Here is a 25,218-nt window from a genome sequence, read left to right as displayed (position 1 = left end):
ATCTAACCTTGAAAGCTGTAACTATGCACAAGAAAGTTTATTGCCAATAAGTCATTCAGATAAAATGTGAAATGTTATGCCTACAGTACCTTTACAATAAATCTTAAGTAATAGGTTGTTATGGGATGTTTCTTCTCAAAAAAAAATTGTTACTAGCTGTTAATGGTAGGCGAAAAAGTAATTTCAGTGATGAATTCAAATTAAAACCAATAATAACTTTATACTTAGGATTTGTTGTGAAAATATTATACTCTTGTAAATAAACCATATGATTGAATATTTTAGAGTTTGTTGATGCCCATTTTTTATATATAAAAAAATGTCAAATAGCAGAAAAGCCCAATAACAAGTGAAAAAGGAATATAATAAGAGATTAGTAAGTAATGACAGAAACAAAGGACTGAAAAGGCCCAAGGAGAAGAAGAAAAAGAAATAAGGCCCAATGGGCCAACCCGGCAGAAAGTAGCAACAGATAGACTCACGGACCCAAGATGAGGCAAAAGTGGAGCAAGCGCAGAGCCTCGTTTGGGAGGTGCTCTACTTGGAAGGTATCTTTGTCCAAAATAGGTAATAAATGGCTGGGACCACTTGATGCATGCCATAAAGATAGGTAGAGAGAAACCCAAAGCTTTGCCCGCCGAAATGAGAGAGATGGACCCACGGCATAACCAAACAAACAAGGATTTATCGTGAAATAAGTAGTGGAAGAGAGAGAAAGCACTGGGCATGCCCAGGTGTAATGGAGACCAAGCGGTCGGCAGGCTAGTGGGCAACTCTGAAAGAGTGCTCACAGCAAACAAAAATGGTTGGTAAGTAATAGGGGTAAAATAGAGAAATCGCATAGGCTTAATCCAGTATAAATAGGAACAGTAGCCATAAATGGGAAGGGGATAGGGACTAAGGAAATAGAGAGAGTTGAAAGAGAAATAACAGAGAAAAGAGAAAGAGAGAAGTGAAAGAAAAGAGAGTGAACACGGCAGAAAATGCATGCATCAATAGACCATTTTTTTCCTCCCTCTTACAGCAAATCCACTCTATGAAATCCCAACGAAGCAACCAGTAGCCATCTAGGGCCATTCCCCAAAATGCATAACTTTGAAGGCTTAGCCCAATAGCAAGGTTATCCAAGTTGATGTTCAGGCTCTCTTTGGTTCACTCCTTGCGAAAGAACTTGTTATTTTACATTCTGCTGTATTATTTTGCATTCTTCTGTATTGGTTATATTAATTGCTTCCCTGACTAACCTTCTTGCAAGGTTATCCACGTTGAGGTTCGGGCTCTCTTTGGTTCACTCCTTGCGAAAGAACTTGTTATTTTACATTCTGCTGTATTATTTTGCATTCTACTGTATTGGTTATATTAATTGCTTCCCTAACTAATCTTCTTGCTGCAATTAATCATCCTGCTATAAGATATTTGCCCTTGAATCTATACTAACATTTGCGGGCTAATATGCATATATTTGTTAATGCTTGTTGTCTTTATTTTGGATGTTGAGCTTGTGCAAAAACTGGCCCTTTAGCAAGGTCCTGCTAGAGTAGTGGGCCAAGCCCAACTCTCAAGAAAAACAAATTTTTGGTAAAAGTTATTGGGCTAGGCTAATTTTTGAAACCAAACCCAAAACATAACAACGAAGCCCATTAGATTTCTCTCTCTCTCTCTTATTTGGGTCGAAACGTCCACACCATTATATAAGGAAAAATAAGGGTAAATTGCAAATTACACCCCTGAAGTTTGGGGTTAATTAGATTTTACATCCCAAAGTTTCAGAAACTTAATTTTACACCCTGAAATTTGATTTCGTTAGCAATTTACCCCCACGGTTAGTTTTTGCTGTTAAGTGACACATCATTCCGTTAGCAATTTACCCCACATGGTTAGTTTTTGCTGTTAAGTGACACATCATCATGCTAATGTGTTTTATTATTGCCAATTCAGCCTTAAAACTATGTCGTTTTAGGCCTAAACTTAGAACATAAATTTTTAGCCTGAAACGACGTAGTTCATGTCAAACTCTAAAATCAAAAACAAAAACCATGGACCCCACGGTATGTCTACTTGAACAGAGACCGCCCTGACCCAAACCTAGGTAGCGGCGGCAACAGCATCTTCTCCAAATCTTGACCACCACTTGAAGCAACTGGCAAAGCTAGAGGCGGTCTATATGATGTGGTGGTTGTGGAGATCGATGATGATGATGATAATAAGGTTTGAATTGTTGTTGATAGTGGTGGAAAACTTCTGATGATGATCGATGATGGTGATCATTAACTTCATTTTGGTGGAATTTACGGTGACAGTTACAGGCGACGTATTTCAACGCATCGAGTGTATCTTCTTCTCCGGCAGCCAGGCTTGCTAATGAGGTAACTCTCTCTGTCTTTGTTTGGTTGCTGAGAAAATTGCAAACTTTTGCTGCTTTTCTTTTTTGGGTTGGAGAAATTGTGGGGTTTAGCTAAATTGAGGTTTGGAGACATGTAAGGTTCAAAATTTTGTGTTTTTTTTGGTTTTGGCTGGAATAAGATGAATTTTGGACATCTATATGGGATTTTGGTTACTTAGGAATAACTCAAAGAGAGAGCTAGTTGAGCTAATTGAAAATTTTAATTTGAATGATTTTTGTTTGTTTGTTTTAGTATTACATTTTTTTCCCCATTTGGGCTTGTGCAGAGAGACATTGTGACAGAAGAGGAGGTGGTAAAGGTGCTGGGGGAGGTGTTTCTGCACCCAAATTATACCATTCCTTTGATGGGATGTTTTCGCCCGATAGCCAGAAAGATAGTTGACAAAGCTGTGGGCTTGCTTTGGCATCTGGGCAAGTCCAATGCGAATGACATGTCAGTGGAGGTCGAAGAAGAGGAAGATTTGAATGAAGTTGTTTCGGTAATTGAGCACTACAATCAAGCTGGGAGGGGTCTTGATCTTCACGAGCTTGCTTGCTTGGCCTTCTGTTGCGCCCTTGACTTGGCTCCTTTTTTATTGGGGTAAGCTGACGTGCTTTTTGTGTAATTCTTTAACCATTGCACCTAATTAAAAATTTCACACTCCTTTGTATGGCAAAGGCCAACCCTCTAGATGGATCCTAGAGTTTAGAGAAGTGAAAAAATGATATAGGTCAGGCAGTGGATATTTATATCTGGTTGCGTTATGTATGCATTTTGCTACACAATTTCTGAACTGTTTGATATTTGAATGTTTTGGGATATGCTACAAGGTTGCTCATTGGATATTTGATTTTAGTTTGAGGAATTCTATTTTTATGCTTTTACACTAAATATGTTCTGGTTACTTGGTGCAGGTCTATATTAAAATATTTCGAATTTACTCCCCCTCCTTTTGAGCGCATTTCAAAGGAAGGAAAAAATCCTTGGCTGTGTGGTAAGGTATGTTAATTGAACTTTCTCAGAGGAATCAATGTTGGTATTGTTTTGAGCAGCACATGCCATTAATTTTTGTCTCTCTTTCTCTCTCTCTCTCAAGAAAAAAAAAATTATTTCACGGGCAATTTTTTGTTTTTGTTTCTTTATTTGAATTTTTTTTTTTTGTCAGTTTGGAACTCGTAGATTATGTGCTGCTCGGACATCTTACTGCCTCCTCCTCATGGATTCAGAAATCTTTTCTAAACTTAGGAACTGGAACTGGTCCTGTTTCTTGGATCTTGTAAAGCAGACCTCCAATCCTGACCTGAGCAGCAGTGCTGCAGATATTACTGTAATTGCAGACATTAAATGGTGTGGGATACAGATACTATGAGTCATTCTGAAAATAAGCCACATACCAACTCCACACTTTAGTACTGGGGCCACCGAAGCATTCTCATGTTTTTTGCGGTTGGTTATGTCTAACTCTTTGAGCAAATTGTTAATTCTCAAATTAAAATTTAAACAGCTTATATATATATATATAGCTATATATTTATATTCATTTTGCTTTTACCATTTTCAGCTGGAAGGAGTTCTGTCAAGATACATCACTGGAGAAGGCTGGTTTGTATATTAATTCATCTGAACAAAATGAGTTCAGTTCTCCTAGTAGAAGCATTGATTTCAACCAAGAGAACTGTCTTCACTCTTCTGGCCTTTGTTCTCTGGCCATTTCCTCTTCACAGGTTGATGAGATTGAACCGCCAACTCGGACTAAAAGGCTTGCTACAGGGTAGGATTTAGAAATGATCTCTTCTTTTTCTTGTTAAATAAAGGTTTTGGAATCTGTTTGCAACATGTGCATTAGTATTTCTAATTTTTCTTTAGTATAAATTTGGGTGTGTTTGTGTTTGCTCGCCCCAACCTAAAATATTTTTGATAGTGTGTAACCTACTTTATAGTTCTGTTGGTTTTTCATGTTCGCATTTGATCATTTATTTTATATATTCAGGGAGGATATATCAGTTGGAAATATGTTCTTTTTGACATCTGCTGTGAAGAAAAGTTTTGAGATGGTTATGTTGGCAGTAAGTCAAAAGTGGCCTGTTCGTCTATATGGTCCTGCTGGCGCTGGGAAATCTGCTCTTATTCACAAGTTGGCCCAGGATAGTAGGAACCAAGGTATGTCCTTTCTTTTCTTCCCCAGTGTACTTGCAGTTGGTTCATTTGGACTTCTGTTTTACCTTTTGGATTTATTTCATTAGATATATTTATTTTTGGAAGTGAATTTTCATTTTATGCTGCTTATATCATTGTATGGAAATAGATCTAAATATTGTGAAAGAAAGTGTCTCACATTGGCTGTGTGAGCTTGGTTACGGGGGTATGTTCTAGTTCGGCTTCTTCACCTATTAGCTTGTGCTTTTGGGTTGGATGCTCTACTATGTAATTAAAGTTTGGTTTTCCTTAGACTCGTACTGCTTGGCCCATTTGTTTATGTCTGGTTCAGTGGGTTAGTTGTGAGCATCTTTGGTACTGTTTTACCTCAGGTCTGTTCGGTTTAGTTCAGCCTGTTTAGTTTTGTTGGATTTGTTTTTCCCTATAGGAGAGTGGACAATAAAAAAAGGCTCCAAATTATTATGACCTAACTCCTCCACAACTGAAAATGATTCTATTACCATTGTTGTATGACTGGATAGCTTCATCAACTGGCCTTTTCTAATTTCCTAATCTGGTGGAATTTCTTGATTGCTGTAGTTTTTACCTGGTTGTTGTTTGCTACCCAGGTATACACCTTGTATGCTTGGATACATACTTTTCATTTTCTTTAAATAAAACTCTTTACTTTTATAAAAAGGGAACTGTCTATTGCACGTCACTTAATGCACACATAGTACACACTCCCCAAAAACAAGGGAAATCCTGACTTCAAGTGACGATTTCAAACTTCGAAATCGTGACTTGAAGTCACGATTTCCCTTGTTTTTGGGGCGTGTACTATGTATGCAAGTGTGTCGGTATAATAGACACTCCCCAAAAACTTGTAAAAAATAAAAAGAAGAGTCCCTCATTGGGTTTGATGCTCTAGTAAATATGGTTCCTAAAGCCCAGTACTTGAATTTGAAGCAATCAGAATTTAATGTGTGTGCCAGAATAATGAGACTTAACTTCTCTAAACTTTTTTCTGTAGGAAGTCATTTAGTACGTTTATGTTGGCTATTCCTGGCTAAGTAATTTCTTATCATTTAGCGTTCTTTATGTTGTTTCTTATAAATTTAGATTCTTATATAGTGGTGTATATCAACTTTTATATCCTGTAATATGTCAACATTGTTTGTTTCAATGTTTTAGAAAAGCAGTAGGGAATACCTATCAAAAAAAAAAAAAAAAAAAACCCCAGTAGGGAATCAATATAAACTTCTCAATAAAAACTGTTGAGGGGAGATTTCAATATTGAATTGTGAGTCACAATAACAGGTCACATGTAGTGTGGATGTTATGTGTATTTGGCAATGGCGGAACTGTAACGATCCAAGGAAAAGCGCTAGCCACATCTGCGCTATACCTCGAAAGGACTAGTCACTATTGAGGCTCCTTGTAGTTGTTAGTAAAACTCAGATCTACCCAGTAAATACCCGATGTGGGACTCATCACACACCCACACACATCACACAATCAATCAAATTGGGGCATCACAATCTCCTCCACTTAAATCCCTAACGTCCTCGTTAGGGCCCACTTTGTGGGGTAGTGTCTCTGAGTCCACTGTCAAGACCCAAATCCATGGAACATGAATTTTGATGCATGACCAACTTGTTGAACTAATATCACTCAATAAACATGATTAATTTAAACATAATTCAAAACTCCAAATAAACAATGCTATTGATAAATCTCTTACAAAAATCCAAACTCCTCAAATTTAGAATAATCTCCAAAATACAGTGCAATCTAAAGCGGGAAAAAAAAAAGAAATAACTAATAATCTTTTAAGACTTCAAGTATTATTGACTTTGCCTAAAACTCCCACGCTCTACCTTGCACCTTATTAAGCAATCCAAAGGTCCTGTTCCCCAACCAACTTTAATCTGAAAATTGTAATTGATGGGGTGAGCCACACATCCAGTAAGTAATTATACACAATATACAACAAAATAGAGTCAAGCAAAGCACGAGTTTGATTTCACAATTTCACTCAAAATATTCGATATAGTTTTCCAAACATATAAAGAACCACTAAACACATGTATATAATCAAATCTTAAAGTTATTCGAAAACACATACAGATAATTGATCAGAGCACAGTGTCACATATACACATCACATATTCTCACATACAATCCTGTGAGCGGATACCAACATCTAACCCCTGTTGGTGAGGGATCAACACATATTCTCACATACAATCCTGTGAGTGGATTTACACACATATCTGATATCTCTGATCAATTCTAAAAACACTTATTTTAAGTCACATATTACAAAGCAAAGTTTATACAAAATAAAATAATTTACTTGATATTAACAATTTCTTTTCAACTACAGAGGCATATCAAAGATCACAATATTGAATAGAATATAAATCAAAGGATGCTTGACTCTCTTAGGGAATATATAACAACTAAAGAGTTTATATAAATATCTTCTTTTTTTTTTTTTTAACAATTCTTGAGTAAGTTTGAAAACCCCATTTTGCTAAAAGAAATGTCTTAAATACCATTTGGAAAATATGACTTTGAAATTGCTTAGTTTTAAACAAACTTAAAGGACAAGAACCTTTTTAGAAAACTTACTTTGAAACTCAATTATTTTCTAAAAGTAGTTTAGTTTAGAAATCATCTTTTAAATGAGACTTAGACATTCAAAACTTCATTTAAAATTCAAAGTTTCTCTTTAAACATTATTTAAAAGTCGAAGTTTCTCTTTCAAAATTGTAAAAATGCTTTTGATAGACTTTAGAAAACGTAAGCTTAAAAACATAACTTTCGAAAACCTTTGACATCTAAGAACCTAATGAACAAAATTGTGCATATTATGCATAATTACTTACAGCACTTGAATCACTCCTCAAAAAAAAAAAAAACTTACAGCACTTGAATCACTCTGAAAGTCCAGCTGAAACACCCTCCAAATAGTCTCAAAATACTCTTAGATGGGACCTAGAATCAATCATGGAAATTACTTAATATCCTCCACCAAATATAAATCTTACTAACCTATACAAACTGACTCACAAGTAAAATACTTTGCTGAACTAAATGATAGCACTAATGCCAAGCATCTCTACCCAAAAATGTGTTTCCTTGAATTTATCAAACCCATAGGCAGCAGCTAATACTATAAGATTTAAATATATAACCCCAAAGAAAACTGTGTGCCGAATCTATTATGACTTGCCCAAGGACTTAATTTCATTGACCCTAATGGATTTAATACCACAATATTTTGGGATGAAATTACAATTCGGATAAAAGAAACAAATTTGTCATTAACCTTTTAAAGAATAGTAGACGTGTTGAACCTTAAGTATCATTCTGATTGGAATTAATCAACACCTAGGCTATAGACCATTAAAGCTACAATAAGAAGAATAGGATCCTGACAAAAGTGAGAGATAACAAGTGACATAAGGGTGGGGTCAGGTGCAAAATTTCCAGCAAATTAGAATTAGAGTTACGGCAGCCCAAAAATTCATATGGCCCTACAAAAGTGACGCTAGCCTTATACATGGGTTTAACAGTTTCGGCTTTTGCTCAGGGGTTCGAACAGTGACAATCAAGATTTCAGAATAATTGAAACCACGCAAAACCATAATCTAAGAAATTACCAATTCAAAAATCTACACACCACTAAAGTTTCTAACGGTGAGAAATCATACCTTGAACAATCTGATTGCCCTTTCACTTGTATGTGCTAAAAACTCCAAAGAAAAACCTCTTAGCCTCTTGATAAAACCCTTTCTATGAAAACCCTGACTGTCTCTTCTTCTACCCTATAGTTGTATTAAAGATGTGGGCTTAGTGGGGTAGCGGGCTGCAGTTACTAATAAAAGAAAACCTATGGCCCAACAATTATATTTAAAAGAAAACTTAATAATAACCTCAAATAAAAATATGCGGGGTATTACAGGAACGATTGCTGACAATAAATAGTATGCATGTGATTTTGTTTTCATATTGTATTTTTAGTTGGTAATTTTGTTTTGATATTGTATAAAACATAATTTGACAAAGAAATGATTAAAAATGCATGAAAATTATTTACCTGTTGTATGTTGATCTTATATTTTAGGCGAAATTACACTTTTCCACCCTGAACTATGCCCCATTTTACACTTTGCCCTTGAACTATAGACATGCATGATTGATCCCAGAAAGTTGTAGCTCTTTTCAGTGTCCCCATTGCCGTTTATTTTGGTATCAAGTACGGCGGAATTAAGTATTATAATACCAATTTACCTCTCTCAAAAACAGGTGGTAGAGTGATAAATTGGTATTTTAATGCTAAATTCCTTTAGCTTAACAACAAAAGAAATGGCAGGGGTTTAAGTGTTAGAAAGTTTTTGATTTGGGGGGTTGATCATGCATTTTGATTGTTTAGGGGGCAAAGTGTAAATGGGGTATAGTTTAGGGTGGAAAAGTGTAAATTTCCCCAATTTTAATGGATAATATAAGTCTTCAAGAAGATTTACATCCATAATCTTTTATGATTTTAAGAAATTTCATTCTACATTACCTAATTATTAATTAGCTTATCTGTTTCAAATATTAGATACAAAAACAAGTGCTTGCACACACGAACAAGTATAATTCTTCCTTCTTTACTTTCGAAATTTGTTGGCTGTTTGCCTTTGTGTACTTCTTTGTACTTAGTTATGGCTTTCTTGTGGCCTTTTCAATATATATTTTATTACTTATTCAAAAAAGGAAAAACCTCTAAAACCTCTCTGTTGCTCTCTGTTCCACAGTTCTGTCTATCCACATGGATGATCAAATTGATGGTAAAACCTTAATGGGAAGTTATGTTTGTACAGAGCAACCCGGTGAATTTAGATGGCAGCCCGGGTGACTTACCCAGGTTTGTTTTCTTTACAAAGAATTCATTTAAACATACATAACTATATAGAGTTACCTATTTGTGTAATACCTTAAAATTGGAGATTTTTATGTACGGTAACCTCAAAATTTCTTCTCTACAGGCTGTTCAGAATGGATTTTGGGTTGTATTTGAGGATGTTGACAAAGCACCATCTGATGTGCAATCCATCATACTACCTTTGCTGGAAGGTGCAAAATCATTTTCAAATGGGCATGGGGAGGTAACTGCTTGTCTTTTTATTGCTTGAAAAAGGTCCTGTAGGGCTGTCCTTAATCTGAGATGGTAACCCCCAATGCTACATAACTGTGTTTGAATCAAACTTAGTGTTGCCAAAGTAGTATGTATGCCACTCAACTCTTTTAATGGTAATTGTAATTATTGTCTACTATGAGCTGTTTATGTGAGTATATTATATACTATAATTTTTTATTTTGCTTGTCATTTAATCTTCATAATTGCATGATATTTTTCTCACAAGTAACCTAAGTAGTGCAAGTCACAATAAATAGGGAAATAATTAGGGTACAAAAGTCAAAATTATCATCTATGCTTGGGCAAGTTACCCATCCTCCCCCCCCCCCACCCCACACCACCCCAAAAAAAAAAAAAAAAAACACATAGAAGAGAAAGATAGGCTTCTGAGGATGGTGTCTGCTTCAATAGGCTTCTGAGGATGGTGTCTACTTCAATAATTGATTTGTCATTTTTTCCTTCTGCTTTATTCACAAATTTTTTGTTCTCTTGATTCATGATTCCAGTTGAATGTTTACTTATTTGGTATTTTTCAGCACGAATTGTTTTATAACCCCATAGTCTAATGTACTTCGCTTTTAGCTTAATTGAATTTATAAAACATATGTAGTGCCTTAATGTTGAAGCATTGTTCTTACATTTGCAGGAAATAATGGTGGCAGAAAGTTTTTGACTATTTTCCACAATTTCAACTTCTAGATTTGATATATCACACAGTTCAGAAGGTGTGTTACTCTTTGCAATTCTTGGACTTTGTGTACATGTCTCCACTTTTTATTATGACTAGTTCCCATTGGATACGGGATCTGGTAAGTGTGGAATCCTTCTACGGATCAGATTTGGGCTGCATAGAGGGTTTTTGGAATTATTGTAAAATTCTTACAAGATATTTTTTGGGTTTCTGTAGAACTGCCTCTATAACTGCTCTCAAATCCTTTATTCAAAGATTCTTCAATTGACCATATTTTGTGTTATTCATCAGTTCATTGCAATATTTTTCTTATGACTTATTACCACTGGATATGGGATCTGGTAAGATAGTAATCCTTCTATTGAACAGATTTGGGCTGCATAGAGGCTTTTTGGAATTATTGTAAAATTCTTGCAAGATTTTTTTTTTGGTTTCTGTAGAAATGCCTCTATAACTACTCTCAAATTCTTTATGCAAAGATTTCTTCAATGGACCATATTTCATGATACTCGTCAGTTCATTGCAATATTTTTCTTCTTTCCCAACTCGATTTTTTGCAAATGCAGATCCAGTACATCACTCTTACTTTTCACTTCCCCCCCTTTCTATCCAACTTATACAGGCTTCTTCTTGTTGAGACTTAGGACAAATTGTGGAAATTGTCTTTGTGTAGTTGTGGTAGGCTTTGGGTTCAGAGGATTTGTGAATTTCTGGTTTAGAACCTTTACAAAAATGGGTTAAGTTTCAAGAATGACTAGGGTTTTTTATAGGGAAGAGCAAATAATTGATTTGGGGTTGCATAGAGTTTACAGGAGTTAATATTGAATGTCCACAGTTTGTGAACAGTACTCAGAAGGGGAATGGAAACCCAATAGCACGCACAAGGAACTATCTTTAAGGAAGAGTAAGCACCAAGACATGGGACTGAACCTGGGAGGCAGTAAAGAGAGGAAAAAAGAAGAAGAAAAGAGCAATAAGGCCAATGTGGCTCAATTCTCAATTCTCGCAATATTTTATTGATCAACTTCCCTTTGTTTGAGTATAATAACACACCTGTGTATAAAACCCTATGCCCAAAACTATGACCTACACCCAACAATTACTGCTTTACTATAATACCATTGACTTTAAAAACCAAATAAAAAATAATTATCAATATATCTTATTACTTATCAAAAAAAACAAAAAAAAAAACAAAAACAAAAAAAACCTAATTAATTATCAACGACACTTATTCTTGGGCTTAACCTTTGTCTTTCAAAGAGGATATTGTTTCTCCAACCACACTATGATTATACTATCATTTTGGTTTTCCCAGTTCCATGTTAATTACTGTAAACCCAATCTGTTGCTTTGACAAATGGGGTGGTGAGGGTTGATGAAGAGTTCATTGTGGGTGCAGGGCACGGGTATATATATATATATATATATATATTGATAAGCAGGGCTGGGATCAATGTAGTCTTCTCTTGGTTATGGAACAGGAATACTAATGGCTGTTTGATTGGCATGGTGGGAATGGGTTTGAAGAAATTCACCTAACCCTGCCTGTTGCCTTCCAATGTAAATCAATCCTTTCCCCCCCCTCATAGTATTTTACTTTTTATAGTGCCTATTGTGTTTATCATTAGTATTATATAAATGTACAAAAAAAAATTGTTTTTCATATGAATTAGAAGATGTTTTTCTTTGGAAGCAGGTGGAAAACTTGGTGTTTTTTGGAGGAAAAGTGATGATTGTGCCTCCAAGTAAGGAAGACTTGCAAAATATAATAAAAGCCTGGTATCCAAATTTAGAGCCAATTTCTGAGAAACTCATAGGTGGGTTATATATGTTGTGAATTAATAGCTTCATATAGAATGATTTTTACCTATGCATTGAATGATTTCTCTTATAGGAACCTTTGAAAAGGTTAACTCTTCTCCTGTAAGTGAATTCTAGGGTAAAAAAGTATTTTCACTATTTTGTACTATATTAATTAGGTTCGCCGAGTTTATTAATAACAATTCTAGTACTAATTAAATGATTCCATGTTTATTTTTTAGGTGACAATTATTTGAAACCGTACGTGATATCGAAGCCGGAGGTGACGATAACGGATCGGACGGCTGAGGATGAGTGTCTAATCCTGGCGAGCGATGGGCTTTGGGATGTGGTGTCAAACGACACCGCTTGCAATGTGGCATGCAATTGCTTGCGAGCACAAAACCCGCCCTCGCCGCCCATGTCGCCAGGAAGCAACGCGGCGGTCGGCGTCGCGTCGGAGAGCTCCGACAAGGCTTGCTCCGGCGCGTCAAATCTGTTAACCAAGTTGGCCTTGGCTAGGCATAGTACAGACAATGTAAGCGTTGTTGTTGTTGATTTGAGAAGAAATCATCACCTATAGCCCTTTTCGATTATAGAATACATAAAACCAATCTTTGCCAAAAGAAAAAGGAAAGAAAAGTTTTTTTTTTTAAAAAAAAAAAAAAAAAAAAAGCTACGATAATAGTTAAGTTCTGCCATTAATTGTAATTTTTTAGGTTTTTTTTTTTCAAAAAAAAATTATATATAAAAATGTTATTTCTTTCTCTTTCATTTATTTGTTTATTTTTATTTATATAGATTGTTGGGATATATTATAATTTCAAAGCGATTTGAGAGATACAAATTGTAGAGGGAGGAAGATGAGCCTGAATTGTGAATGATGTACAACAATGGAACTTCTTAGTCCCAAAATCGAATATTAGAATTATTTTATTTATTATCTCTCTTGGTTTATATTATATTTTTTGGTTTAACACACATGAGAAGATGAGAGAAGGTATTATAAAAATTGACAGTTCTATATATGTCTACCTTGATCATAAAAATTGACAGTTCTATATATGTCTACCTTGATCTAGTAGTTGATCAATGATCAGCTTCTCAAAAAAAAAAAAAGTTGATCAATGATCATAAAAACTATGAAAAGTGGGCATGCTCTAATTTCTTTTATGCTAAGTTTTGATGAATTACTTTTGAAGTGGACTTTAAGAAGTTACATATAAGAAATAAGTAAAATAAGTTAATTGAAATGAGCTGATCCAAGCAGACTTAAATTTTGAGGATCAATTTATAGATAATGAGAGGAAATTTTGATAGAGGAGAACGGAAAGGTGTGCCCTGCACTCTATCAGATTATGTTTATGCTATACACATGGCTTCCCAAATTTCAAAATTTTATATTAATGTTAAACATATTGGCTTCCTTAAAGCTCCATGTTTCTCACGTACCCCTCATAAGAGCTTTTGTATTTTTCCATTATCATCATCACTTTCGTCCTTCTAACCAAGAAATTCCAATTCTGCTGTATCCTTCTTAGCTAAAGTGGTTGAAATCGTTTGTTTTTGTCGTCATATTAATTAAGATATTAATTAATTTTTAATAAAATTTTTTATCATCAAACTAAAATATTAATTAATTTTTAATATGACTTTAGCAGTTGAATTAAAATCAAACTCTAATTTACCTAATAACACAAAATCAAAGTCGATCTTACTTAAATTGCATCAAAGATTGTACATGTGCTTGCCAGCTTGCATCCACTGGCAATAATGGTTAAAGTTCCTAAATTGACAGCACTGTCATTGGGTTTTTGGGACCCAATATGGCGTGGATGGATAAACATGAGCTTCCCTTTCATAAAATCATAATTTCACAAACAGATATTCGTAGATTTTAAGGAGGATTTTTATAGAGCTTCCACCTTTTATTCGAATTCCTCGACAACTTCTTGAGGGGCTCACAACTCCTATAATCAATGGCAAACACGTAGCATTTGGTCTCGGTTATGGCATCAATGTCACCTCGCTGGACTAGATTTGGTTAGATTTGAATTTGATGTTGACACCTCCATCGTGGACCAATAGGTGCATCGAGTAAATTTGTTCCTTTAATTATTTACTCCCTACATTTCTTTCTAAGTTTGGTATTCAAAAGTTTTGTTTGATGTACCCGAACAAGAAAGTTGTTTCCTGTAAATGGTATAAGGTGTGTGTGTGTGTGTTTTTTTTTTTTGAAACCGGTATAAGGTGTGTTTGAGTATTGAATCTTGTTGAAAATTGAAAATATTATAGTAAAATAATTTATAAATATGTGAATAATGTTGTGAGACTTAGTTTTAATGAAAATTTTACTAAATTTTGTATTTATGAGCCTCATGAATAGTATACAAGACTCATTGTTTAAAATACAAATACACTGAATTTCATTTTCAGTGCAATCCAAACTAACACTAATTAAATGAATTTCCGCATAATTTTGAATATAAAGACACTTGCCAAGTGGTTGGTTCTCTCAACGTCCATTGTTGATAATTATCATTTATTGTTAAATTAATGTAGGAATTGAACCTTAAATTTTGATAAATATTTTACTAATTAAATTAATTAGAACTTATATACGTATAGTTTTTTTAAAAAGTCATTAAGCACGGTACCTATAGTGAAAATACAACGTATCCATTTGCGAGTACTGGATTTACTTGGCTAAGTTTGGATACGGCGTTGCGTTTGCTGCGTTTAGTTTCTGCGTTTTACCCTTTTTCTTTTTCTTTTTGCACGCGTTCCCCCCCCCCCCCAAAAACAAGCGGCTACTGTTCATGTACTGTGCATGAACACTAGCCGCAACTTTTGACCAGTCTTCCATGAACAGTATACGGACAAATTTCATTTTTTATCAACTTTTTCATTAAAAATAGGTCACACGGCACTATTCACACATTTAAAATTTATTTTGTTACAGTGTTTTCAGTTTTTAGTTTTCAGTTTCAACAAAATAAGTTTTATCCAAATAGATCCTGTGGGGCCCAAGAATTTGTGGCCCTGGCCCATTTTTACATTGGGGCCCAAGGACCGAGCCGAGGAGGGGTATAGCCGAGGACGTGTAATAAAAGTTCAAGTAGTCTTGAGACATAGCCGAGGATAATTCTGTCCTCGGTATATCCGAGGCCCCCCCTGAAAGAAAGGGTAAGAACGGTATAGGAACAGTTTTGGGAAGAACTTAAAATATCTATGTCAATAGAGAAAGGGACGCTGGATAGTATAACGATCAAGGACAAAGGGAAAGCTGCCATTACTGCCATTGAATACTCTGCACCTGACAGAGTCATGCTCTTTAACTTTTACAACCACCCCTAACCATTTTAGGTATGGGCTGATGGGACAAGTATCAGTCATGGAAAATCGATCCTACACGTGGACGTAGGATAAGGGATACAGGCTAATATAAAGGAGAAACAAGCAATCCGGAGAAGGGGCTGGGAAAAAAGGCCAAGAACCAGAGCCTCCCAGACCGCCTTAAGGAGAAAGACTCCTCGAGCAACACGGTTTAATTCTATATGAACACCACGACTAACCACAGACCGGTGACTAAGGCCTAACTTTTCAAACCCACGCTCTACAAATGATATTGTTTGAACCTTTTTACTTGCGAACCCAGTATCATTTTGGATCATTACAAATTAAGTCCTTACAGATCCTTATTATGAAAAATTTTATAAATCATATATAGACAAATATATTAATTAAGAAGTTAAAAAGTAAAAGAAAGTTCTTGTGTTGCTTTTCTTTGAAAATAGCTTCACATTGACAAGGGGGGCCTAACATAATGGTAATAATGATGAAAGACATTGATGATTGATTAGATCGTGATTTTCATAGGTGATTCTTAAGAATAATTAATACAAAAAAAAAAAAAAAAATTGAGAAACTTATATTGTGAGCCAACCCGTACATGGTCAGAAATTAGTTTCTGGTCCCTATCAATGAAGGAAGATTAAGGTGCAGTTTGGATTCAGTTCCTTCCAAGTTCACGTTTTACTGTAGCATGTTTTTTTTTTTTTTTTTTTAATTGGTTCAGCCCACAATTGTTGATAATTCAACTATAAACAGTGCTCTGTGTACTGTTTACGAGTCTCACAAATTATATTTTTCAACAATTTTTTCATTAAAAATAGGTCTCATATCACTATTCACATATTTTAAAAATATTTTACTACAGTATTTTCAATTTTTAGTTTCAACAAAATAAGTTCTATCCAATCATATTCTAAGCGTAATTTGGCCGGTCAACTCAACGCTGCTTTTGACTATCTAATTGCATCCTTATTAAAAAACATTAACTTGTTATTTGATGTTAATTTTACTAGTAAATAAATGAAAAAGTATAGTATAGTATATTTTTTTTGATGAAAAGTATAGTATAGTATATAACTGTTTATAGTCCACCATGAAATAATGCTCTTTCTAGTAGCCAACACGTCCCAAATAATGACATTGACATCAGCTACCTATTAGAATTTTATGGTTATGGACCTATGGTTGAATATTTTTGGGGCCTTTGGGCCTAGTCCAAAATACTCAACAAAATTCACATGCTTGGAGTCATCAAGCACAAATAGTATGTGACAAGGCACTCGTCACGTTGAGGTCAGGGTGTTCTTAAAATCAGGGTAATTTTTTTTATTTATTTATCCTTAAAAATAAATTAGTAATACTCTCAACCAAAATTAGGAATATTCAAAAATTAAAAAAAAAATTATTTATTCTGCTTTCAAGCAAAAAAAAACCTCAAAAAAAATTTTTGAACTAAAATCTGAAAAAAAAATAAATTTGACAGAGCAAGCCCAAAGGAAAAAAAAAAAAAAAAAAAGTTCAACATCAATCCTAAACAGCATATTACAAACCCAATCTAACGGAAAAAAAAAAAGATAGCAAACCCACGAATTCTTAAAAAAATAAAATAAAAAACCAAAAACGAGATTAGAAGGTGTCAAAACAAATAAAAAAACCTCAAATCTCTAAAATTTTTACCTATCTTTTTCTCATTATTGCTGTGCTTTTTTCTCTCAACTCATGCTCTCCGCCTCTTTCATTCTCTCTCCACTCCCACTGTCAGGGCCTGCCCTAGGGGCCTAGACCAAGCTTCCTCCGATTTCATCTTTTTTTTTTTTTTTCCGCTGCTGCTGAGTGCTGAGTTTGGGTTTTTTGATTCTGCAGAAGCAGAACTGAAGAATGGCTGGTTTTGAGTTTTGAGTCTTTTGACTTTTGAGGTACTGCCTTTCTCTAGACTCTTCTAGTCTTCTTTAGATTTGTTAAAGATAACTTTTCTCTGGGCAGTAGGCTGGATGTTTCACCACGTCTGGGCCTTTTTCTTTTTTGTTTGGTTGTTAAGGCTATGTTTTTTTTTTTGTTTTGTTAAGCCCGGTTTTGTGTGTGTGTGTGTTATTGGTGCAATTTTTTTTTTTTTTTTTTTTTTTTTTTTTTTTTTTGTGGGTGCCATCTAAGCAGGCATCCTCTTGGCCGGGCTAGGGCCCTGGGCTTGTACAGTATTGTCAGGCATCACTGACAAGCATCTGGTTTGATTTTGTTAGCCTTTTTTCTGATGTATAGATGAGATCCCAAACTCAAAACGAACACAATGGGCTCAAATTTCAATTCAAAGATGGTTAGATGATTATTTGGATATACACATTGCAAATTGCAGTTCAAGTAATTTGACAAAACCACAAAGGATGTCCATGATACTTCAGTTGATAAAAACACTAAGAATTTGTAGCATGCATCAGTCAGGAGGCTGAACAAATGTAACTAGAAATTCAAGAGATTTTACCTGTTAAGTGTTAAAATTACGAGCAATATTACATACACAATAAATTTTATAATTATAAAGGGATAATTACAGTAAACCCACCTGAGGTTAGGCCCGATAACACTATGCCTACCCGTGGTTCAAAACTTATCACTTTGCCCACCTGAGGTGCCTTCCGTTAGGGCTCTGTTACCCACCTCTCCGTTTGCCGTTAGAAAAACACATTTTTAAAGAAAAACAAACATAACAAAGATCAAAAAACAAACACATTTTTATTCCTTAAGAACTTCTTTGAGAACAAAACACAGGAATAGCACAGATCAAGTGATATCATTGAGCATTTGTTTTTTTATTTTTGTTTTTTTTATAGATCTCTCCAACTTTTATTCAAACCAAACCAAACCCAAAAAAAAAAAAAAAAAAATTCCAAATCCAGAAAATTCAAACCAAACCAAACCCAAAAAAAAAAAAAAAAAAAATTCCAAATCCCAGAAAACACAGCGCGATCTCGCCTTCGCGACATCGCGCCGGATCGAGATCGCGATCGAAGGCGAGATCGCGCCGGATCGAGATCGCGATCGACGGCGCGATCGAAGGCGAGATCGCGCCGGATCGAGATCGCGATCGACGGCGCGATCGAAGGCGAGATCGCGCCGGATCGAGATCGCGATCGACGGCGCGATCGAAGGCGAGATCGCGCCGGATCGAGATCGCGATCGACGGCGCGATCTCGCGAAGCGTCGATCGCGATCTCGCGATGGCGCGATCGCGATCTCGCGATGGCGCGATCGCGATCGACGTCGCGATCTCGCGATGGCGCGATCGCGATCGACGTCGCGATCTCGCCTTCGCGAGATCGCGCCGGCAAATCGCGCCGTCGCGAGATCGCGACGTTAGGCGAGATCGCGCCGGAATTACAGTAAACCCACCTGAGGTTTGGCCCGTTTACACTTTACCTACCCGTGGTTCAAAACTTATCACTTTGCCCACCTGAGGTGCCTTCCGTTAGGGATCTGTTACCCACCTCTCCGTTTGCCGTTAGAAAAACACATTTTTAAAGAAAAACAAACATAACAAAGATCAAAAAGTTAGGACTTTTTATTGCTTAAGAACTTCTTTGAGAACAAAACACAGGAATAGCACAGATCAAATGCTATTCCTGATTAAAAGTGATATCATTGAGCATTTGTTTTTTTATTTTTGTTTTTTTTTTATAGATCTCTCCAACTTTTATTCAAACCAAACCAAACCCAAAAAAAAAAAAAATTCCAAATCCCAGAAAACACAAGCCACAAATCCAGAAAAAAATCATATCTCGCCGACGCGATCGCGATCAACGTCGCGATCTCGCCGGCGCGATCAACGTCGCGATCTCGCCGGCGCGATCTTGCGAAGGCGAGATCGCGATCGACGTCGTGATCTCGCCTTCGCGAGATTGCGCCGGATCGAGATCGCGATCGACGGCGCGATCTCGCGTTTTTCGCAAGATCGCGACATCGCGATCTTGCCTTCGCGAGATCGCTCCGGATCGAGATCGCGATCGATGGCGCGATCTCGCGAAGGCGAGATCGCGCCGTCGCGAGATCACGATGTCGCGAGATCACGACGTCGATCGCGATCTCGCCTTCGCGAGATCGCGACGTTGATCGCGATCGCGCCGGCAAGATCGCAACGTTGATCGCGATCTCGCCTTTGCGAGATCGCGCCGGCGAGATATGATTTTTTTCTGGATTTGTGGCTTGTGTTTTCTAGGATTTTTTTTTTTTTTTTTTTTTGGGTTTGGTTTGGTTTGAATAAAAGTTGGAGAGATCTATAAAAAAAAACAAAAATAAAAAAACAAATGCTCAATGATATCACTTGATCTGTGCTATTCCTGTGTTTTGTTCTCGAAGAAGTTCTTAAGGAATAAAAATGTGTTTGTTTTTTGATCTTTGTTATGTTTGTTTTTCTTTAAAAATGTGTTTTTCTAACGGCAAACGGAGAGGTGGGTAACAGAGTCCTAACGGAAGGCACCTCAGGTGGGCAAAGTGATAAGTTTTGAACCACGGGTAGGCATAGTGTTATCGGGCCTAACCTCAGGTGGGTTTACTGTAATTATCCCAATTATAAAATTGTCAAGTTATGATTGATTCTTATTTTGATTTATCAGTAACATTACTTTATTGTCTTTTATTTACACCTTTTATAAAAAATTTTGTGAAAAAAAAGAGAAAAGACTGTAGACTTTAAGGTAACAGCACATTCTCTAGCATCATAGTTCTAATTAATTTTACTTTTCTCTTGAATGGTTGAATTCTACTTGTTGGTGGGTTTGACTCAGTGTATGCCTTCATTGCCTTTAAATTTCTGTACGCTTGTCTATAACAGAAAGGAATAGGGGTGTAGGCACTTTAATCATATGTGGGAGATATACCGATAAAGAACAGGAACCAGGTTCTGTTCCCAATACCGAATGCATGTTCTAATTATGGGGTAGAAAAAACGTATACGTAGTAATATGATAATGCTCTATGAGATAAGTTGACAGGGAAACTCAGCAAGAAGTCAATGAAAAAATGGAATGAAAAATTTATAAGCTAGATTCCTAAAGCATATACTACCGTTGAAATTCAAAGACAAATTCTGAAATTCAGGGAAGTTCCACTTGAATGCTGAAATCCATTTTGTAGTGAACATTATCCTCTTCATATATATATATATATATATATAAACAAAAACAAAAATAAAAATCCACATTAAATATAGATAGATGATGCTATGAGCATTGTATGGGGAATAAGCATTTGACAAACTAGATTCCATCGGCATCAAATTCTAGCAAGAGGCATTTTAAAGGCAAACACTTTAGCTCCAACTACTATTATTCTTGGATTTTGATGTAAGTGTTCATTTGATTTAAATTCTTGATTTAAGCCATTAATCCCATGGAATGGTGATAAATGAAATCTTCGGTTAATATTTTTTGTTTTAAAAAAATTGATTTTTTTTTTTGAGAAATAATTACAACATGCTGCGAATTTCGCAGTTCGAACCCTTTTCCCCCTAGACCTCCAAGCACTTTGTACATGGGGAGGTGCCAATTCAGCTACAAGGCCTTTGACTTAAAAAAATTGATTTAATCATGTGATGTACTCATGTTTGATATTTCTACCATATCATAAATAATTTTGAAATGTTATTGTTACCATGTGCACATCACATGTTTAAATTTATTTAACTTTAACGAAAAATGCTAACACATGGTTTGATTTATTGCATATCTTAAAGTCCCAATTATTAATTATTCACATCGAAAATATAAATACTAAATTGACATTCTCATCAAACTCCAAAAATGATATTTTTAAAAGCCTTGAAAAATTGAGAGAAAAAGATGTTAATCTCTATATGTTGTGAAATAGATATTAATTTATATTTCAAATTGTGTTAATGTACAAGACAAATTAACATACATCAAACCCGGCAAGTTTTAAGGCATTCAGATTTCGGTGTTGCATACGGTGAAAATTAAGCTTGTACATTACAAGTTACAACATAAGAAAATTAATTTGTATATCTATTAATTTGATCATTAAAACTTAAGAGTGAAAAAAAAAAATTGTAATTTGCTTGTATTTCAGTATTTAGTAACCCTGTATTTAGGTGGGTTCTGTTGTAAGGGTAGTGAGTGAGATAGAGTGTTGATTGCTCAAGAGTGTGTAAGAAAACAGAGACTTGCGGCTTGATCTCACGGGTGACTCACGGCTGCAAGCCACCAGATGCAGCACACGTGCCAAGCATGCCAGAAGGTGAACAGTCATGCTAGCTGGAGCACTACAGGACAAAACAGGACAACTGGCCATACGGTTATCTCGCGACTAGATCTCGCGACTCAGTCAAGTCGCGAGGCCAAGCTGCGAGCCAGCCCTGTTTTGAAAAACCTGACGTTTCACATTCCTCTCTCACCCTAGTATATATATACCCATTATACCCACAAAAGAGAGAGAGCTTCCAGAGAGAATTTTAAGAGAGAAACCCTAGAGTAAAACAAAATTGATTCACCTACAATCTATACATTAGAGTCTCTTCAAATTCCTCAACTCTCTTCCTCTCCATTGTCAAACCCTTGAGAGGCATTTTACCAAAACCTTGTTCTCACCATATTCATTACTGTGAGAGGGCAGTTTGGTGTTCTGGGAAGCAGTTAGGAAGGAACCAATCTACATTGGTTGATGCTATGGTCTAGCGGAATCCGGGAAGCTAGAAAAGAAAAATGTTCGGCGCAATCTCGTTGGAGCAAGAAGCTTGGAGGGCTTAGGTGCACTGGGTAGATTAGGCTTGGAGAGTCTATTGCTGTCCATATATCCCAACTACATTTTCTAGTACATTGTTTATCGCTTGGAGGGCGGCGGAGAGGTTTTACACCGAGGGCTTCGGTTTCCTCTTTGATAACAAATCGCGTGTTGTCTTTGTGTTTGCATCTTTCTTCCCTTTTATCTTTGCCTTTTATTATCTGCTGTGGGTTGTGATTTTAATTTGGCTTAGATAGTTTTTCCAATTTTATATTATAGCTTTTGTTCATTTTCTGCATACTAGTTGTTTGACATAAAGCTTGAATTGGTTAATTTGTAAATTGGAGGTCTAAACGTTCAAGGGTGTTTTTACACTATTTGAACTTTCATTAACAAATTAACAATACTAGTTGGCGGTGAAGAGTCTCTAGAGTGAGCAACTCATCCAAACGTGAGCTTTGGAAGACTTGTAAGAAGATAACACTCAAATCAATTAAAGTGGTATCAGTACAGTGCCAGCATAAACTTCTCTGAAACTTACGACAAAACTCACAAATACCAAAAAAATATAGAAAACATGAGTTGAGTTCCCACGGGTTTTCTCTCATACCTTTGGAGTGGTGCTGTATGGTCTTTATATAAAGTTAGTTTCTAATCACCTCCTTCTTGATTTTCTGCATTTATAATTATTGAAGTCATGGTAGGAATCTTGAGATTCATGCCCATATTGGAAGATGATGGGTTTGTGTAGTGTAGATCATGCTGTTTGGTTCAAAAGATCACTCATTTCCATTTGGAGGTATCGTTCTTCCATAGTCCATAGTCGTCATCCACAAGGTTGGAAAGTTATTGCTGGAGTTTGCAGGATGAAAAAGAGCGAATGAACTTAGACGAAGAGAATTTCATGGCTGAACTATGGTACTTAGATGAACGATTCACATCACTACTAACTAACAATTCAAAACCATAATTGGCTCAACTAAAAAGTGTCTTGTCATCAAATAAGGAACTTGAATTCGAGTCTTACTTATACTAAAAAAAAATAAAAAATTGGTGTCCTGATCTAATTGTAAATAACAATCATTATACAGGAAATGCTAGGAGTGTCACGACCCAAATCCATGGAACATGAATTTAGATGCATGACCAACCTACTAAACTTATATAACTTCATAAACATAATTAATCCAAAATAAATTAAAAACTCCAAAGAAACAATACTCTTAAATAAAACCTCTTACAAAATCCAAACTCCACAAATTTAGAATAATCTCCAAAATATAGTGAAATCTAAAGCGGAATAACAAAAAAAAAATATAACTAATAATCTTTTAAGACTTCCAGTATTATTGACTTCGCTTAAAACACCCACGCTCTACCTTGCACCTTACTAAGCAATCCAAAGGTTCTGTTACCCAACTAAACTTTAATCTGAAAAATTGTAATTGATGGGGTGAGCCACACATCCAGTAAGTAATTATACAGAATACACAACGGAATAGAGTCAAGCCAGGCACGAGTATTTTGATTTTTCACAAACTCATTTAATGATATCAAAAATAATTATTCCAAAACATATAATGAATTACTTAATACAATTGTAATCACATCTTAAAATCATTTGAAATCACATTCATAAAATTGATCAGAGCACAGTTTCACATATACACATCACATATTCTCACATACAATCTTGTGAGCGGATACCAACATCTAACCCCTGCTGGTGAGGGATCAACACATATTCTCACATACAATCCTGTGAGCGGATTTACACATATATCTGATATATCTGATCAATTCTAAAAACATTTATTTTGAGTCACATATCACAAAGCAAAGTTTATACAAAATATAATCATTTACTTGATATTAACAATTTCTTTTCAAATATAGAGGCATCTCAAAGGTGACAATATCGAATAGAACATAAATCAAAGGATGCTTGACTTTCTTGGGGAAACGAATAGAAACTGAGGAGTTTATATAAATATATTACAATTCTTGAGTAAATCTGAAAATTTAATTTGCTAAAAGAAACATTTCAAATACCATTTGGAGAATAGGAATATGACTAAAATCACTTGGTTTTAACAAATTTAAAGAACAAGAACCTTTTTAGAAAACTTACTTTGAAACTTAATTATTTTTAGAAAATAGTTTAGTTTAGAAACCATCCTTTAAAAGAGATTGGGACATTCAAAACGTCATTTAAAATCCGAAGTTTCTCTTTAAAACATTGTCTAAAAGTTGAAGTTTCTCTTTCAATGATATAAAAATAATGCTTTCGATAAACTTTAGAAAACGTAAGCTTTAGAAACATAACTTTTGAAAACTTTTGACTTCTAAGAACCTAAAGAATAAAACTTGTGCATATTATGCATAATTACTTACAACACTTGAATCCCTCTGAAAGTCCAGCCGAAACGACCTCCAAAGGCCTCAAAACACTCTTAAATAAGACCTATATTCAATCATAGAAATTACTTACTATCCTCCACAAAATATAAAACTTATTGAATTATACAAACTGACTCACTAGGAAAAAATACTGTGCTGAACTGATAACACTTTAACACTAAATTAAAGTTTCTCTAACTAATAATATTTCCTTGCATTAATCGAAACTCATATCGCCATGAGGAAAGCAGTAGCCAAAATATCATTGACCTAAGATTTAATATAAAACCCCAATGAAAAATGTAAGAGCCATATACCTGAATAGGTATTTGTAATCCATGGCTTGTTCTAGAGACACACAGTGGCCAACTAAGGATTTAATTAGGGTAAATTTCACTAACTACCCCTGAGGTTTGGAGTAATGCCAAGCAGGTCCACAACTTCTCAAAACTAACCAATTTGGTCCAAAGTACAACTTAATCTCTAAACGGAGTTAACAGACGTTATTTTTTAACTCCCTTCTCTCTCTT

The 25,218-nt window shown here is 35.4% G+C and overlaps 1 long non-coding RNA gene across 2 annotated transcripts; it reads left to right on the top strand.

Annotated features, from left to right (window-relative positions):
• The first annotated feature begins 2,046 nt into the window (after positions 1-2,046).
• LOC115992412 lies at positions 2,047-12,853 on the top strand. Of its 2 annotated transcripts, XR_004092504.1 has the most exons (11): positions 2,048-2,366; positions 2,671-2,984; positions 3,299-3,383; positions 3,550-3,830; positions 3,946-4,155; positions 4,375-4,544; positions 9,332-9,441; positions 9,563-9,682; positions 10,361-10,439; positions 12,105-12,225; positions 12,451-12,853. It is a non-coding gene; the product is annotated as an uncharacterized LOC115992412 (long non-coding RNA). The 2 variants fall into 2 exon arrangements; XR_004092505.1 differs by lacking the exons at positions 12,105-12,225; positions 12,451-12,853 and adding an exon at positions 11,808-11,893 and having other exon boundaries at positions 2,047-2,366.
• The last annotated feature ends 12,365 nt before the right edge of the window (positions 12,854-25,218 follow it).

This window comes from Quercus lobata, chromosome 1 (genome assembly GCF_001633185.2).
Source record: "Quercus lobata isolate SW786 chromosome 1, ValleyOak3.0 Primary Assembly, whole genome shotgun sequence".
NCBI classification, from domain to species: Eukaryota; Viridiplantae; Streptophyta; class Magnoliopsida; order Fagales; family Fagaceae; genus Quercus; species Quercus lobata.
This window is presented reverse-complemented; position numbering and strand designations above follow the sequence as displayed.